The 18820-nt window shown below is 46.8% G+C and overlaps 1 long non-coding RNA gene across 1 annotated transcript; it reads right to left on the bottom strand.

Moving 5' to 3' along the window:
• Positions 1 to 8780: 8780 nt before the first annotated feature.
• LOC126516487 (uncharacterized) lies at positions 8781 to 11982 on the bottom strand. The gene is made up of 6 exons (XR_011892331.1): positions 11701 to 11982; positions 10344 to 10548; positions 9776 to 10154; positions 9571 to 9704; positions 9452 to 9516; positions 8781 to 9263 (listed from the first exon to the last, which is right to left on the bottom strand). It is a non-coding gene; the product is annotated as an uncharacterized lncRNA (long non-coding RNA).
• Between the last annotated feature and the right edge of the window lie 6838 nt (positions 11983 to 18820).

Here is an 18820-nt window from a genome sequence, read left to right as displayed (position 1 = left end):
TGCCTTTTTCTCAAAACGCATGACCCCCGCACAAACACGTTACAGTGTTTTCGGCCGTGAGTTGCTCGCCATATTTCTCGCCGTGAGGCATTTCCGGCACCTACTTGAAGGCCGCTCGTTCACAATCTTCACTGACCACAAGCCTCTCACCTACTCAATCGGCCGCTCTGAATCATTATACACTCCACGTGAGGTGCGCCAGCTCGCCTTCATCTCAGAGTTTTCAACTGACATACGCCACGTCAGCGGCGTTGACAACTCACCAGCTGACGCTCTCAGTCGCGTGGATGCTATCACACGCAGTCGCTCCAAGAGCTCTATCTCAACATCATTTCCTTTCAACCTCCAAGAATTGGCTACAGAACAAGCTAGTGATTCTGAGCTCCGTCACCTACGTGACGCGTCAACATCTCTTCAGCTTGAATCAGTTACCTTTGAAGATGTGCCAATTGTTTGCGACACCTCCACGGGCACACCTCGGCCTTACCTAACCACCTCTTTCCGCAAGCAAATATTTGACTCGTATCACACTCTTGCACACCCAGGCATTCGCGCATCTCAAAAGCTTGTCTCATCACGCTTCGTCTGGCCGGGCATGAACGCAAATATCAGGGACTGGGTCCACTCGTGCGCAGCTTGTCAGCGCGCGAAAGTTCAGCGGTACCCTGTCCCCCCTACAAAGCCTTTCTTGCAACCCGACGAACGTTTCTCCGTTGTGCACGTCGACATTGTCGGCCCGCTACCTCCATGCCAAGGCTATCGCTATCTTCTGACATGTGTCGACCGCTTTACCCGCTGGCCCGAAGCGACACCTATCCCCGACATGTCTGCAGCTACTGTCGCCGCAGCTTTTGTGTCCATTTGGGTATCCCGATTTGGCTGTCCAACGAAAGTTGTCACTGATCGAGGCCGGCAATTCGAGTCGTCCCTTTTCACGGAGCTGCTTCAACTTCTCGGAACAGCACGCTTGCGAACTGCCTCCTACCACCCTCAAACAAATGGCCTCGTCGAGAGATTTCATCGCCATCTCAAGGCAGCACTCACAGCGCACGGCTGCCCAAACAAGTGGGTTGACAGACTTCCGCTCACGCTTCTCGGAATTCGATCTGCGTTCAAAGAGGACCTCTCCTGCGCTACTGCGGAGCTTGTTTACGGCACCTCGCTTCGCCTGCCAGCCGACTTCTTCGAAGAAAAGACCCTCACCTCCTCTGTAACAGCAAGCGAATACGTCGACCAGCTTCGCGATGTGTTCCGAAACCTCCGTCCGCAGCCTACACGTTTTAACAAACCCCGTACAGTGTACATCACATCAGACTTGCAGACAGCCACACATGTTTTTGTGCGTTACGGCCCCGTGCGCGGCTCGCTTCAGCCCCACTACCTCGGGCCATTCCCCGTTTTAGAACGTTTTCCTTCCAACTTCGTCGTCGACGTAAATGGGAAACGGGATACGATCGCGCTTGAGCGACTCAAGCCAGCATTCGGCGAGGCACCCGCGCTTAATTATCTCGCCTTCCCGGGACATGCGGACTCCGCCTTGCAAGTGCGCGGTTCGTCACCTCTTCGTCGCGTGCACTGGGCTGCCACTTGTGCATTGTGAGCATCGTTCGTCGCTTCCGCTTCCTCTCTAAGGGGGGAGCGATCTGTAGCGGCGCGGCGATGGAGCTGCGCACCACCCCCGCAGCCATAAACAACTCCGCGGGGCGTCCCGCGGGCCTCCCGTAAGCGGACCTTCGCGAGTGTTGGACACCAGGCACACGGACACATGATCCGACTCACTGTGCCGAAGGTCGTGCGCGATCTCCCTTTTCTTATTACTTTGTTTACTGCTTTCCTTTCGCACTAGGTCCGCGCACCGCACTTCTCTATGCTCCTTTTCCTTCTTTTGTCCTCTCTTTCTCTAAAGCCCTCGCCGCTTCCGGCGCGCTGCGCGCGCCCGCTCAATTCTCTCTGTTTAGACAGAATAAACTAGACCTTGTTACCGAAAAGACGTGTGTCCGTCTCGTTTACCACGGCTCTACACGTTCTTATGTTTGCGTTCGCGTCTCTGTACTGAAGGGACGCGCGCCGTAACATGCTGAAATGGTGCTTATGTTGAGTGTAAGGCGAGAAACGCTGTTCTAAAATGTCTGTTCTCTAACTTGTGCAGCAAACCCATATTTATAGTATTCCCGCAATAGCAAGGGTCTCAAGTATAGCAAGCGTAACCGCAAGCGTCAAGTTATAGTCGTAACTTGAAGCGACAGCGTATAGTTGTAATCAACAGACCCTGCCAGTAAGGAATGAGCGGTGAGGCATGGCTGATGAATAAGTAATTGCCAAGATTGGTTTACAGTAAACGTTTGTTACCAAGAACGGCGGTTGCTTATACTACCGCGAAGGAGAGATACTGGGCAGTGACTCCAATCATTTACTCGCCACATCACACAACTACACTGGAATGCAACTGGTTTCACCAACTCTCGCTTATATTCCCTCGACCATAAACTGCGACTTCGCCTGCCACCCGGGCTCCAGCTTTTGCTCTCTTTGTGCCGCGCTTCTTTCCCAATGTGCTGAGACGTGCTTTCACTGATGCTTGCTACTCCTTTTTCTCAATAAAAGAAGGCATTCATTAATTCATTCATTCATTCATTCTTAAGTTGCTGCAGAAAATAGCGTGTCTCCATCTCCATAAGTACCCTGTCTCTCACCTAGACTCTCCCATCGCAAAACAATGTTGCTGTGTTACAAATGGCTGGGCGTCACATATACAATTTTCTAGGAACGGCCAGCAGCGCGGCGTGCAATTTTCGGTGGGTGTCAAGACAGTACATAAACCGCCGTCTCTGCCACATCCACACTTAGCGCTCTGCTCCGTGAGCTACTATTAGCCGCTAGCCCGCAGTATGAAATGAAAGAAACCTATCTGGGCTGGTCGGGGGCAGCTCATTTCGGATTCGTGATGCGTCGATTTAAAATACATATTTCTTATCTAAGCCTAAATGAGAGCGATATAGGCGATGTGAGTTACGGTAGTTCGTTGGTTTGGACTAACGACGCTCTTCATGCAGCACTTTCGTCTTACGCCTGTTTTCGAACGGGAATGAAAGGCAGGAGGGTAACACGCCTTCCTGAAATGAAACATTCAGAATAACTCTTTGTTGGACGGTTGGACATATGTCAAGGGCCTCCGATATGAACCACCTGCAAGTCGGTATCAGCTTGCAAAGGGGAACTCAGATCAAACGTTGTCAAGCGGCTAGGCTTTTAATTATCGTAAGGATATCTTTATTGAAAGGCACAAGAATTGGAAATCGCCGCGGAGGCGTGTGCTGAGGCTAACTTACCGTAGCCGGTGGCGGGCCCTCGGTTTTCTCCTTCCCCGTCGTCTTCGCTGTGGCCACAGCGTATCGTTGCCTGGGAAGAGCTGGCTCCGGAACGCACGCCGAATGGTCCGGAAGGATGCCAGCCTTCCTTAGCCTGGGCGAGCGTGCGCGAGTCATCACCCCGGAGTCTCCAGTATCACGAGGACCCGATGGCCCACTGCTGGGTACAGAGGCGGCCGAAGGCTTCAGGGCTTTCTTCTGATCCCTCAGCATTCTCTACCTGATGGCGCCGCTCGTGGGTAGAACTGGCCCCGGCGGAACAGCACGTGAGCTTTCTCTTTTTCCTCCACAGCAAATCTCTCGTTGGCACACGTAATCAACAAGTAAAAAAAAAAAATGATTGATTCTTGTTTTAGAGGAAATGGTTATAGCAAGAAAGTGAGTGTTTCCCAAGAACCTGTGGGCAGCTTCATTGAACGTCCACATCTAGAAAAAACGCGTGGCGATCCACACCCTTACCGGTATAAAATGGTCGCAGGGCTCCTTTAAGTTAGTCGGGCTTTCTCTTTTAAATACCACGGAAGATCTAGGCTCCTTAAAACGCTGTCATTCGTCGACATCGTCCACAATTTTTGCATTGAGCCTTAAGATAATTAGGTAAGATAAGATAAGCTAAGGTAATATAATTCAAAGTTCGATAATTAAAACACATGTAATCATCATCATCATCATTATCATCATCATCATAGGCCTATTTTATGTCCACCGCAGGACGAAGGCCTCCCCCTGCGATCTCCAATTTTCCCTGTCCGGCGCCAACCGATTCCAACAAGCTCCCGCGAATTTCATAATTTCATCGCTCCACCTAGGCTCCTGCCGTCCTCTACTGCGTTTCCCTTCTCTGGGTAGCCATTATGTAACCCTAATGGTCCAACGGCTATGTAACCTGCGCATTACATGCCATGCCCAGCTCCATTTTTTTTTCTCTTAATTTCAATTAGAATATCGGCTATACCAGTTACCATCTGACAAGGCCTGCCGTATGCGCTCCAACCCACTTCTTATTCTTCCCCACGCGAAGTGTACAAACCATATCTGACTGATAGCAGACGAGTTTGCTGGAGCCTAAAGGAGCCGTTGTACTACGACACAAAGCCCACGCCGCCAGTCGCGTTTAAAATAATAATGACGTGCACGATGCGCTGGCTTCGATCACAAAAAAAGGGGGCATATCAGTAGGCACATATCCGCAGCGCTTTTAAAAAATTTCTACAACCAAGTTTGTAAGTCTTACATACCTAAAAGCTTCTTTGATTTATCCTCGATAGTTGTATTTTGCTGATCGCGATGGGTAACTCAACATAGAATGATTTCTAAGGGGTTCTGGCCCTGTAGTTCCGGAATTCTCGCGTGCGCAGGCGGCCGTGAACTCGGCTAGGCAAACTATACAGGCGTTCCGACGCGCTCGAACAGAATTAAAAAAAAAAAAAAAACGAGTAGGGGGCAAAATAACGGTAGAAATGGTCACTTTCACCCGAAAGGCGACGAGACACGGGGTATTTCGATCTTCTGGTGCGTCGAAATGCCGATTCGTCGAGAGTGGATAGCTGCAATCAGTCGCGTAGCAGAATTTGTCGAGGGATCAAATACATGAATAATAACTGCATTGCCATCGCCAAATAGCGAAGGAATTCTTAAACGCTACACACTGTCAAGAAAAGTAAAATACGTATTTTTTAATAAAAGAATATATTCGTGTGTCCTAAAAAATTGTGCCACGAACTGATATCAACGCTTCCACGTTTTTTATCTATTTAATAAGTAAAGGAAATAACACACCAACTTTAGAACTATATCACTTCGAAACCAGCAAAGCAGTGCATGCTGCTGATATGATAAATGTAAAGGCCGTGAAATGAACGAGTTGAGGACAGATATATTAATGAAACTTTGTCATTCAAGAACCTTGTTTACATTTTTGTACATATGCAACGGCCAGGGAAAAATCTCAGTGACGCTGTCCTTCGTTCCAAAGTATTGCGGAGGAGCAGCTGTCACCGGTCGCGTATTGTCATTGCACCGAAATTATAGTTCCAACAGAGTTGTATATATAAAAAATGTGGAAGCGTTGACATATAAAAAGCAGGAGTTCTGCAAAATATACAGTGGACATGAGAAGATACCATGGAATACACAAATGCGAAGATAATGCTTGATAAAGGGCAAAAAAGTGTCACTGGAAACAAAGTTCCAGGCATGTATCCACAAAACCTCGCATCAAGATATTTTGAATACACGTATAAGCCTCCAATAAATCTACATATCTAAGCAAAAGTCACTGTATTCAGGGTGTCACAGCTAACTTTAGCCAGAGTTAAACAATATGCCGATGCACTCCAAGACGACGCGACCAAATGCATGTTGCTCACTTTTGTATGTAGTGTGTCATGCTTTTTTTATATTTTGCTTAATTTGATTTTTAGTGAAGGCGTTACTTGTGAAGTAACGAAGCTAGGAAACAAATTCCAATTAGAAAGTTGCAGAGCTGTTTGTAAAACGTCCAAATAAACAGTTTCTGTCTTTCTATCTATTAGGTATACGCTCCTGACAGTGGAGTTTCCCGGCGACGGCCGCGCCACCTATAGCGCCGAAAGCGCAACTCTGGTACTGATCCAACGTCAGTCGACGGCGTCAAATCCAGCTGGCGTAAGTGTTGTTGTTGTGACCGCGTGTGATTCGAAACTTCTGAACCACGTGCGCCACCGTCCTGCAGGTTCTCATGCCGCAGTTTTACGATGGCAAATGTGCAAGAGATCGAAAACTTCCCAGGAAAGAAAGCATGGGGACGGCGGTACTGCTGCGTCAAAGACTGTAACGGCCGCGCAGGGCTGCCTGCCCTCCGACTCCACAGATTTCCTGGCCGGTCGTGGGAAGAGCAGCGCCGGAAGAAATGGATTGCTGCTGTGCGCAGAGTGAAGTAAGTGTGCAGCAGTTTTGAAGGAGAAATAACGTTGCGAATATTACCTTTGTGTTGGCAGTCGCGGCAACGCGAAGTAAAAGAGAGTGTATTTCTACGGCTTGTTAATGTTGTTCTGTACGCTGCAAGCAGTGAAGAGTTCTAGCTTTTAGCGTAAACAGACTGCATGGTCGTCTGATAATCGTGAATTTTACCTTCTAGCGAAGCCGACGGCTCTCCGTGGACACCGATGTCGTCGTCGAGAATCTGCTCAAGACATTTCGTGAACGGAATGAAAAACAACATCGAGAAACATCCTGGATACAACCCAACGTTGTTCCCAGTGGCCTACCGTGTAAGGCCATTCAATGCAACGGAGAACCTTGCTAGGTATCAAAGGCAAGTCATGCCAGTGGCATAAAACATTCAATCTTTGACACCATAACGAGGTCGCGGGTTTTATTCCCGGCCGCGGCGGCCACATTTCGTCGGGGGCGAAATGCAAAACACTCGGCCTCTTCGATTTTGGAGGACGTTGGAAAAACCTAGGTGGTTAAAAATAATGCACTGTTGCTCATTATAATCATATGGCGTTTTTTGCACGCTAAGCCGCACAATCCACTTTATAATTTTGTTTTCTTTGGCACCATTAAGTGTGCTACACATTCAAACTAGTTTGCATTCCCATTTCGTTTGCCATTCCGCCAGAAAATAAAAGCGAAATAAAATGAAAAAAAAATAATACTGACTGCTGTCAATCTCCGCGAAAAAAGATTTGTTTCTTCCGCTTGTAACTAACCTTTTACTTGCTTTTCAGGTGGCGCAAAAGGACCACAAATCTCAATAGGACAAATGAGCATCCAGAAGTTGACATAAGCAGTGATGAAGCAGCGCACGACTCAAGTGAAACTGTGGACAAATTTGATCCAATGCTGAGTGAGCTACAGACAACTGCCGAGACAATGCGGGCCTCATGTGATCAGGTAAATCATCCGAGTTTAGGTGATGACATAGACCGCAATTTCAAGAAGTATTTTGACTTTGCTCACATGGAAGATCCCTTCACACTATTTTGCAATGCATTCATTTTCAGAGGTCAAGGCTGTTAGGATTTTTATGTTAGAAACTATCCTCTATTCTAAGTAGCCAAGTAATTGTATGCAACATTTGTCTAACTCCTCTTGTTTTATCATAGGCCTGCCAAACTGAAGCTTGTGAAGCTTCAATACATGAAGCTGACGCTTGCACTCAGATTAATCACACAATCACGTGTGCTGCTGAGGTACAATGCCAACCTATCACAGCCTCCTGTCATAGTGGCCCAGACATCAGATCCAGTTACTTTGGCGGCTATGACAGTGTTAAATCCTCTAGTGCTGCTATGAGAGACCTGTGCGGTGTGAGTGTTGATGTATTTGCCCTCTTGCTGGGCATTATCCCTAATCCTGCAGACCGAACATGTGATGTCTCTTTGTTTGACAGGCTTGTTATGTTCTTAATGAAAATGAAGCTGGGCATTTCTTTCGCATCTCTTGCGGTACTATTTTCTGTAAGTGGACGGACAGCCTCACGCCACTTTCACAGCATCCTCCGTACACTGAGTACTGCAACTCAAAAATGGATCTATCGACCGCCGTCGCACGTGATGTCAACAATGCCAAACTGCTTCAAGATCCACTACCCTGGCTGCACCATGATCATAGACTGTACCGAGGTTAGAACTGAGAAGCCAAGCACTGTACAGCAGCAGCGAGTGCTGTACTCAAATTATAAAGGTGGCTACACACTCAAATTCCTGGTTGGAATAGCCCCTTGTGGAGCAGTCTGTTTTCGATCAAAAGCATACGGAGGGCGCTGTTCTCATGCATTCATTACTGTTGACTCGGGCTTCTTAGATCTCGTGCAGCCAGGTGACATAATCATGGCCGACAAGGGCTTCCCAGGCATCAAGTCAGGGGTTGAGGATGCTCATGCTGTTCTTGTGATGCCCCCTTCTTGCAAGGGCATGGGCAGTTCACTGACAGTGAAATATTGGAAACGTACAACATCGCACAAGTCAGAATTCATGTTGAAAGAATAATTCAGTGCATAAAGACATACAACATCCTCAACTCACGGGTTACCACAGAGATGATTGCAAAAATGTCAGATGTATTTCACGTGTGCCGTGTTTTAACAAACCTGCAATCCCCTATCATAGATGAAGAGCGTGTGGACTCTACGGTGTAGAATTTGTGAATGATTATGTACAATAGTGCATTGAAGCTTGCACAGTTTGAAACTGTCATTCTAGTCAATTCCTAAATGTTATGGTTCAACTGCTAGCTATTTTGTTTGTGAATAAAGTGTCTATCAAATTGTCTTTGTTCATTACTCACAGACCTTTTTGTTGACTGCTGTCCACATGTCAAAACCATGTAGCATAAGCCTACACACAACATATATCAGAAACAGCACCCAAGCCACTTTCACTAGTACAGTTCACATGTATTTATTCACACAATACACCCAATACCTTAAAGTTCACACAATACCTTAAACAACTTCACACAATACCTCAAATTTAACACGTTAAAAATTTATACACATTGCAAAAAACTACACTCGCCGCCATCTAGCAAATGCTGGCAGTAGCCAAGCAAAATAAAATTCCTCTAGTGCTCACACTGATGCACACAGGAAACTGTTGTCTCTTTCAATATCTATTATTATGCTTTGCTTACATGAATAAATAAAAAATAGCAGCTCTGAACGTTGCACACATACATTAGCAGCTGCACTTGTGTGTAATACTTATGACTCTACAGGAGGGTCAGTCTACCATTTACATATTTTACGTATGGCACAAATGAGTGTTCCAATCGGTCATCTATGATGATGTCGTCTTTTCTTGAATATGGGCACTTTATCTCAAGAATACAGGGCTTCTGGTTGGATAGGAAGAGGCCATCTGGGCTGCCAGCAAGCCACGGCTGGAGAGAGTGCAGCACCAATCCAGTCTGAAAAAGACGACATATCTATAAGCGCGCACTGTTTCAGACATTTAATAGTTTCTTGATTAAAGATAAAATGGGTACATACTAAGAATAAACGTAAAATATAAAGGTAGCACTGTGGTAATTGTACCTTCTATTTTAATTATACTAATCTGCTTAGTTATAATTCAAAGAAGGATATCGTGTGGTACCTCTATAACCTGTACAGAAACTTTACCTTGAAACTCCTTCCGGGCAAGTGCTTCCATCTTTATGCCTGAAAGAGAAATAACTTTTAAGTAAAGCCATAAACAAATTTTTGAAGGCGTACCATATGTTGTGGCTTCCGATGAAAAGTTTGTCGTTCTCAGTAGTGTGTTTACCAAGTCAGCAGGGGCCTTTCTCGTGCTGAGTATTGTGTGCGCCATAGAACACGTTATACGCACTCGTCGTTCTCGGTGCCACCTGTCGGTCATAAGTATCAAGAGTAATGTTGACAAAAACTGACAAATTGGCGCACCACCTGAATCACTTACCTTAGGTTCATAGACTGGCCCTTTGTAAGTGCACATACGTGATGTGTGCCCTGGCACTTCACGTTTTTCTTGTAGTATTCGGCTGACTCCTTTGAAAGTAATTTACTATAATCCTTCCTTTTTACTAGGACCTTTGGGTACTTTTCTACGACTTCGAAGTAGTGGTATGCAGCTCTGTGTGGGTTAAGCACCCCTTGAAGCTCAGCCATGTTCTCTTCTACATTGGCAACACTTCTGTCAGCAGTTACATTGTCCATGTTTTGACCAACTTCTCTAAGAATGGTATTCATGTGACACCTCAATTCAGGAAGGCGATTTATCACATATTCTGGCTCCAGCATTGTGGGTTCTTTTCCCGCAACGTATGGATGGGTATTTTCTGAAACAAAGCACACAAAATAACATCATAGAGTACATTAGCATTGAGTATATCCCATGTGATACCCCTTCACTGTCTGTCAAGAAACAATTTATGCACATTTGGAAAGTGCTGAATGCCTGCTTACAAAAACACAACATCGTAAAAGATGCAATACAAATATGCGTATGCTGCCACAAATTTTGTTACCGCCAAACACCTCTTCAATAGATGCCTTGTCATTAATAAATGACGTCTTTGGTGGCCGCCCCCACTGCTGTGGTTATGATGTTGTGGACACGTCCTCACTTTCGTTGATGTATATCACAACTGCTGCACAGTGTTTGCAGTTTCCCGAGGCCCCGTACCGACAAGTGCAGCTTCCACCACTCAAGGCACGGTCGGCCTTGTTCAGCTGCAAGAAGTAAATTTTGTAACTTCGCCATGAAGCTTTAAGACCGTGTTTTTTAATGTGCATTGAATAGGGCACAAAACTATTGTTCCTAATAGTCTTACGAAGCAACTCATTGTGATTTTCCTACTGAGGATGAATTCTGTGCTTCTAATTTTCATGGGAATTAGACACACTCCTAGTAGATGCAGATAATTGTATGTGCGCATATAGCTGAGCATATACATTAAGTAGCGCAAGGGATGGACGCTGCGATTGAAACTAAATGGCATGAAAACACTCGGCATGATTACCTTGGCTACATATCTCGATCTGGTGGCCAATCAATCGTCAATGTGCGAACTTCTGCGCATCCACGAGAAAAGTAATTTCCAACCAAAAGACTTTCCACCACGGATTGGTAAAGCAAAGTACTGCTCCAACTTAACGCTTCCTCCAAACACCTCTAATCTGCGAACGCTCGGCACTAGTCAAAGCTCTTGAGTGGCAAGAATACATTTCCTGTCCGTGATGGGATTGGGGGAACTGTGATGACATGATGATTTCAAAGGAATCTTTAGAATGGCTTTGTGCTCGCGCTTCCTTCCTGGAGGATCGCACTAGAAATCGTAGTCAGTAGACTGAAGTTTTTGGTCAAGAGTCTTGCCGGGAAGCCGACTTACATATTTTGTTTACATATTGTTTACATATTTTATTTATTTTGATGCACGAAGCGTACTGCGTGGTGCCTGCAGGTGTTCTGGCTTGTGTGAGTCGCTGAGCACTTCACACTCTGCCGCTCTGCCTCGGTTCAGATTGCCGGATACGGTTACCCGAGTCTTGGCGGCCGGACCGGCCCAAGGTCGTGCCGGTGCCTCGGCAGTTGTAAACAAAGTGCTGCGGTTGCTTTGCAGAACATAGCAGTCAAGTACAATTTTGTGCAAGTTGTTTAAAAGAGCCTTTTAGTAATTCGAAAATATATGGAGCGTATCATCCGTGGCCAGTAAGGCTTTGCAAGCGTGTCAAAATAGCACCACGGAAGAACACGTTTAGTCTACGGTAAATCAAATGGTCGGCCAAGAACACCTACGCTTAACGCTTAATAAGCTCAGCCATGCCTGGACACTGATTTGAGCTACTTAATCAAAGCATAATATGATAGTTGAGTGTACTCACGTCCAGAGATACGCTGTAGTGGTGTTTGCCTTGCTGTGAGTGACACTTCGCCGGCACAGTCACACCGGCGATTTCTTTCACGCTGTTAACGTGCCCGGCAGCGTAGAGCTTTTCGCCTTTACGATGAATCGCAGGGCGTATCCAACCGTCCAATCTTGAAATTGGTTTGAAGCCACACAGCAAAACTTGCGCCATTTGATTGTTTTAAAACAAGTATGAACATGCGACCACGTTGGCACTCCGCGGGGGCAGCCTGAGTAGCGTGGTCCGTCAGTGTCAGATTTGACGGAGGGTGCCGCAAGAGGCTGTTGCGGGTAAAGTGGGTCCCGAAGAAAGACGGCTGTAATGCGCCCTGACAACCTGGCGGCGTCGCCCCCTTCCCTCTATGGTGATGGCGCATTGCAAGTCAGCAAGGCAAGACCGCAGGGAGAAGAAAGCCCTCGGACAAACACCCGAGCAGCGACTCTCTTCGCCGGGTGTGACTCCATCGCACGGGCGCCTACCATTGGCTGAAAATGGCGTCACCTGAGCGGGCTCTCCCATTGGCCGAACGTGACGTGTCTTATCGACACCGAAGGGCTTGAAAGACGCAGGCCTAGAGCATTCCTAGAGCATTCCTGGATTCATCTCTCTCGAACTTCTTGCGACGGGCCGCAGCATCCGAGTTGCTGCCGGCCCGTAATGACTTTAAGACTGTTCATTGACTCCCACTGTAAATAATGTAAATAAACCTCCCAAGTGTTTCATCCCGAAGTCCTCCTCAACTCCTACACCATTTACGCCAGCGATGTGCTCCCCTCGCGACAGTTCGTTATAGCGACAAGCAGACGCAGCGGGTATCGCTTGTGCTGCCGGAAGAAATAAGTCCGTGATTTCGCGATAGCTGAAAGCAAATTGCACATCTCTGAAAAAAACGAAATAGATTTTCAGAAGGCTGGAAATGCTAGAATAAGAGTATCCTAAATGGCCATACGCCATCTTTCAATGAATTTACGTTTATTTTTCATGCACTTGCCCAGCAAGTGCTCGACGAGGTCACCTTCTGCAGTGATACAACACTGGTATCTTCTGAGAAGGCTTGCTGTGGCTGCCTTGAGCACCATCGGTGAAATGCTGTGGCACACTTCAATTATCTTCTTCTGTAAACGCTTCTGAAGTCGTCGTTTCCGTGATGTTCCGTATAAAGCCCAAGGGCGACAACGCCGTCACCGCGCGCCCTACGCTGTATGTGCGAGTGAAAGCTTGCCAGGCGAGCCGGCGATCGGCGGCTCAATCTAGCCCGCGCGATAGGGGGGGGGGGGGGGGGGGGGGAAGCTCGTCGTCTTCCGTTGTGCGCGAGGCATCCAACGTTGCGATGTACCTGGGACAGGGGATGGAGGGGGGCGGCGTTCACTCCGGCTGGAAGTGGATGTGGCGGCTGCGCACGGACGCGAGGCCGTATCTTGAGAGCGCTCTGCGTTGGGGGCAGAGTCTGTCGACGGGTCGTAGCTTTGTGCGTGTTGTGGGTTCTCGGCGCTAAATTTGGCGTTGAAGCGATAGACAGCACGAAGGCGACTTCGCTCGCTGCTGTTGCCGCGCTTGTTCACGCCAGCGTTTCGACAGCTAGAGTGGGCGGTCGTCGAGTGTGATGTATTCAAGTTTGCCGTGCGCGCTGACACCATGCTTGTTAATCTATCTTGCAAGCGAATGCTTGGAAGTTGATACGGCCGATAAAAGTGATATCGTTACTATGTATGGCTGTCTGCTAATTTGCTATCGCAAGCGATGCCTCGCCTTTCTGGCGAAACTGCGATTTCTTTTTTAAACAAATAATTTCAACTCCAAAGGTTTTCACAAACTTTTGCTTGCCTCAGAAGTAGAAGTTTCTTAGAGGACGTTCTGCTTAAAGTCACTGGCGCAGGGAAGAAATAGGCTGACGTTTAGATTGACTTGAGCGGGAAAACCTGTAGTTTGTATAATCGAAACCCTGTGACGCTGATAAGTTCCTCTCAACAGTGCATCTGTATATGATTTGCAGAATTGCGCGAAGGCCTGCCATTTTGTTTCAAGTGCTGCGGTGAAGGCACTCCAACTACCACTAATAACAACACCACCCAGCTGTTGCTAATGATAGTGTTTAAGAGGAAAGGGAAAATGCGCTCCTAGCGCGCGCAGGAAGCACGACGGTTTCTGGTGAGGGGTAAGAACTCGCCTCGCTCGGTTACGCACCAGGCACTTCAAGCAATGACAGTGCGGGCAGCAGCATGAGGCCGGCCGAAGTACGGCCGGTGGGTGTGCAACTCTGACGTGGCGGAGGATGCGTGCCATATCGTTTCTTTCGTCTACGTTTTTCTTTATTCGGCACACTTCGTTCATTCCGTGCGAATGCTTAATTCTGGGTGCAAACGCTTTTCACGCGAATATCTCAATTAGCCTCTTACCCGCGGTTTCGTGTTGGTTGTTGGTGCATCTCAAGCTCATAGCTTTATCACATTTGGTGAAGACGAGCTAGAAGACAATGAGCCCATATGACGTGGCATAAGTTGTCGTTATATTCTACGCTAAAACTTGATTGCTTGTGTAAATGTGCGCTGCTATTTTAAAAATTGAAGGTGATAGCTCTCGCCTTGTGTATCCTATTGGCTATGCTGTTGCGTCTTCAAAAGGCAGCCAAACCCAACGGTGGCTGCCGTTTCAAAGCGAGGGTTATTGGACACGGCGGAGTTTGGCGCCGAATTTAAAGGAGAGTTAACTATAAAATGATAGCTGTGCGCTATGGTATCGCCAAGCTGTGTGCTATGGTATCGCAAAACTTGGCGGATTTTAACGTTGGATTGTAATCGCTAATACCGCCATGGTTTACCTCAAATATTGATATGATAGGTAGAGGTGCGGTGGGTCTTAAAGCGATAGCCCTGTCGCTGTCCATACGCAAAAGATTCACAGCCATTCCACTCTATGAGGGTGGATGACCAGCGGAGATGTATTTAACTATAAGTAAAATAAAACTACAAACAAGATAACACAAATATACACGTTATGTTTATTTGGATTCACGTTTATTTCGTGACCGCAGTAATGGTGGCGTTATGGCCGCTATGGTAGACGGCCATGGGCGCTTTGACGACATTGGAGATGTTCTTAGCGAACTTTAGGTCTACCCACGACCGATGGCGCGTTCTGGGTACATTGTTCTTGGTGTAACATTGAAGGCCGAACCTATCCAAGAGAAACGCAAAGAACCACTTTCCGTCGGGACGGCACACATCGACGGCAATGTCACCCACAATGACACTGGCATTCGGGTCCACCGGGAGGATCCATCCAAATGTGTCGATCATAAAATCTTCAAGGTTCGTCTTTGAGATTCCGGGATGAACGCATGTAGTGGCGGCAGTGATTCCGTCCCCAATCTGCACGGCGCACGCGTCGGCACATTCCACGCCAAGGCTCTCGCTCGTCGTCTGCAAGGCAGTGGGCGCAACGGCCGCGCTGTCGTTGTATGGTCTTGGGCTGCTATGTACGAGATCTTCAGATTGACTCCCGGCCACATCGGCCGCATTTCGATGGGGGCGAAGTGCAAAAACAGCCGTGTACACAAATTTAGGTGCGCATTAAAGAACCACAGGTTGTCCAAATTGCCGGAGTCCCCCACTACGGCGTGCCTCATTATCAAATCCTGGTTTCGGCACGTTAAACTCCATAATTAAATTTTTTTTACACATCTGGCCTCAAACGCAACTGGAACATACGCTGCTATAATTTTGCCTCATGCTTAAGCTGTTTTAACTCTATAGACGTCACTAGTCTTTTTCTCAACGCACATCACGAAACACTGGAAACTTCATCTCAGCAGTCGCACGCGATGTAACCCGTATGAATTTAAACCTATAGCCTGGGGCTTACAGCACAATTATAGTGTATGATGTGGACACACATAAGGCGCGGATATCGCTTGCAGCAAAAGAAATATCACTTGATGTTTAGATAATTGGAAGTTTATTAACCTTAGGCTAATTGTCTTATGATACCTGTTGAGACGAATGAATTGACGCCGGTGAGTTCTCAAGTGCTGAGTGGTGTGAGTTAGAATTGTGAATTCATTTTAATTAACCAGCGCATGAAATTCATGCCAGAACATAAATTCATGCGAGAACATAAAACAAGACCCGCGTACGTTTTCTTTCTGTATCTGTTTGAATATGTTTCTGCGCCAGTTAGCTGATGCGAAGTTTTCAAGGCAGGTCAACTCGGAACGAAATTGCTGAATTTCTCAAAGCTGGTAGTATTCTCTAAAAATCAACCTTTACGGCTGCCGAACAGGAAGTAAACCCTTTGTAGCTCTCTTTGCATTACATAATGGTTGCGTAACAGTAAATTCGCAAATTATATTTCATAGAAACACTTAGTAAAGAGGAGCAAAAAGCGAACTCTTCTGACAAAAAAAAAAGAGAAAAAAATGAAGTCGAGGTTTCCTTTTTGCACCCGGTACCGCCAACGCACTTGCCATCGCTGATCAGCCGCCGCTGCTTGCGCAAGTTGACAAGCTTGTGTTAAACGGCGAAGGCAACTACAAGTTTTTCTTAAAGGTCATCTGCAATTAAATTTCGCTTCCGCTAAATTGGTTACGAATGTGTGGCATAGTATACCCTATAAAAAAATCTTGACAAAGCGCAGGGCATGGTAATTGTAAAATTTTGTTGCCAACTGCCTTTAAACAGCACCTAAGTGAATGACGCGTGCACCTGGCGGTTAACGAATGTTACGCGAATCCCAGCGATCCCTCCCTCCCCTCCTAACGATATTTTTTTTTTTTTTCAGCGCACGACGGGCAGGCCAACCTCCGAGGTCGTAGCGCGAACCCGTGCTGGTTCTCAACCTTCTCGCTCCTGCGTCACTTCTGGCGAGCATTGATGGCGCCGTTTTTTCCGTCACGGCAATGTTTTTTTTTTGTTTTTTTGTCTTGAAACAGCCACTCGTAATTCGAACGTAAAGTTTCGCACGGAGGCTGGGCTTTACGTACACTATCTGAAACGAGACTTCGTACAGGCTCCGCAACGTTGTTGTACTTGACCTTAGTGCTTCTGTTATTACCGCGGCTTTAGAGTTACTGTTACATCTGGAATGAACACCTCGAAAGAACAAATGACAGACAAGAGACTTGAGGAGCCAGCACGAACAGTAAGTACAACTAAGTACAAAAGGACATGCGCACGTATCTCAGTGCTTGTGAAGAAGCTAGACGCGGTCAACACTAATTAGCCGTTTTTGGATATTATCGCTAGAACATTATCTAGTGAGCCGAGTCTAGCAGTGCTATTGGAGGAATTTGCGGGTATTAAATGGGATATAATAGGGCTCAGTGAGGTCAGGAGGACAAATGAAGCATATACAGGGCTAAAAAGCTGGCATGTCCTGTGCTACCGGTGCTTAGTGGAGAGACAAGAAGTAGGAGTCGGATTCCTGATTAACAAGTATATAGCTGGTAACATACAGGAATTCTATAGCATTAACGAGAGGGTGGCTAATCTTGTGAAACTTAATAAGATGTACAAATTGAAGGTCGTACAGGCTTACGCGCCTACATCCAGTCATAATGACCAGCAAGTCGAAAGCGTCTATGAAGACGTTGAATCGGCGATGGGTAAAGTAAAACAAAATACACTATACTGATGGGCGACGTCAAGTCAGAATAGGCAAGAAGCAGGCTGGGGACAAGTCAGTGGGGGAATATGGCATACGTTATAGCAGGGGAGAGTTATATAGTAGAGTTTGCAAAATGGAATAGTTTGCGGATAATGAATACCTTCTTCCGCAAGCGGGAGAACCGAAAGTGGACGTGGAGGAGCCCGAATATAATCTTAATCCATAAGAAAGGGGACGCCAAAGACATGAAAAATTATAGACCGATCAGCTTACTGTCTGTTGCCTAGAAATTATTTACTAAGGTAATCGCAAATAAAATCAGGAACACCTTAGACTTCTGACAACCAAAGGACCAGGCAGAATTTCGTAAAGGCTACTCAACAATAGACCATATTCACACTATCAATCAGGTGATAGAGAAATGTGCGGAATATAACCAACCCTTATATATAGCTTTCATTGATTACGAGAAAGCGTCTGATTCAGTCGAAGCCACAGCAGTCATGGAAAATAAAATATTATGGTGTTTTACGTGCCAAAACCACTTTCTGATTATGAGGCACGCCGTAGTGGAGGACTCCGGAAATTTCGACCACCTGGGGATCTTTAGCGTGCACCTAAATCTAAGTACACGGGTGTTTTCGCATTTCGCCTCCATCGAAATGCGGCCTACATGGCCGGGATTCGATCCCGCGACCTCGTGCTCAGCAGCCCAACACCATAGCCACTGAGCAACCACGGCGGGTGGCAGTCATGGAGGAATTACGGAATCAGGGCGAAGACGAGCCGTATGTAAAAATACTGAAAGATATCTATAGCGGCTCCACAGCCACCGTAGTCCTCCGTAAAGAAAGCAACAAAATCCCAATAAAGAAAGGCGTCAGGCAGGGAGACACGATCTCTCCAATGCTATTCACAGCGTGTGTACAGGAGGTATTCAGAGAGCTGGATTGGGAAGAATTGGGGATGAGAGTTAATGGCGAATACCTTAGTAACTCGCGCTTCGCTGATGATCTTGCCTTGCTTAGTAACTCAGGGGAGCAATTGCAATGCATGCTCACTGACCTGGACAGGCAAAGCAGAAGGGTGGATCAAAAAATGAATGAGTAGAAATCTTAAGTAATGTTTAACAGTCTCGGAAGAGAACAGCAGTTTACCATAGGTAGCGAGGCATTGGAAGTTGTAAGGGAATACATCTACTTAGGGCAGGTAGTCATCGCGGATCCGGATAATGAGACTGATGTTGAATTCCAATGGCGGTGTCGGAGCAAGTTTTTTTGCTCGTTTCGGAGCAAGATTGTTCCAATCACAGAGTGAGGGCGGGAGTAAGGTGTTCCAATGAGAGAGTCGGAGTGGATTCAGAGCGGGAGTCACTCCGTGGAGCAGAAAAAGATGCTCCGCGAAAATCGACGGAGTGGACCGGAACTCTGCATGACGTATTTCCTTTACCACGTTTGTCTGCTGAGAGGCGCCACCGGTCCCGACTCGCGACGAC

Source organism: Dermacentor andersoni, chromosome 1, assembly GCF_023375885.2.
Source record: "Dermacentor andersoni chromosome 1, qqDerAnde1_hic_scaffold, whole genome shotgun sequence".
NCBI lineage: Eukaryota > Metazoa > Arthropoda > Arachnida > Ixodida > Ixodidae > Dermacentor > Dermacentor andersoni.
The sequence above is the reverse complement of the archived record's forward strand: the minus strand, read 5'-3'. Positions and strand labels throughout refer to the sequence as shown.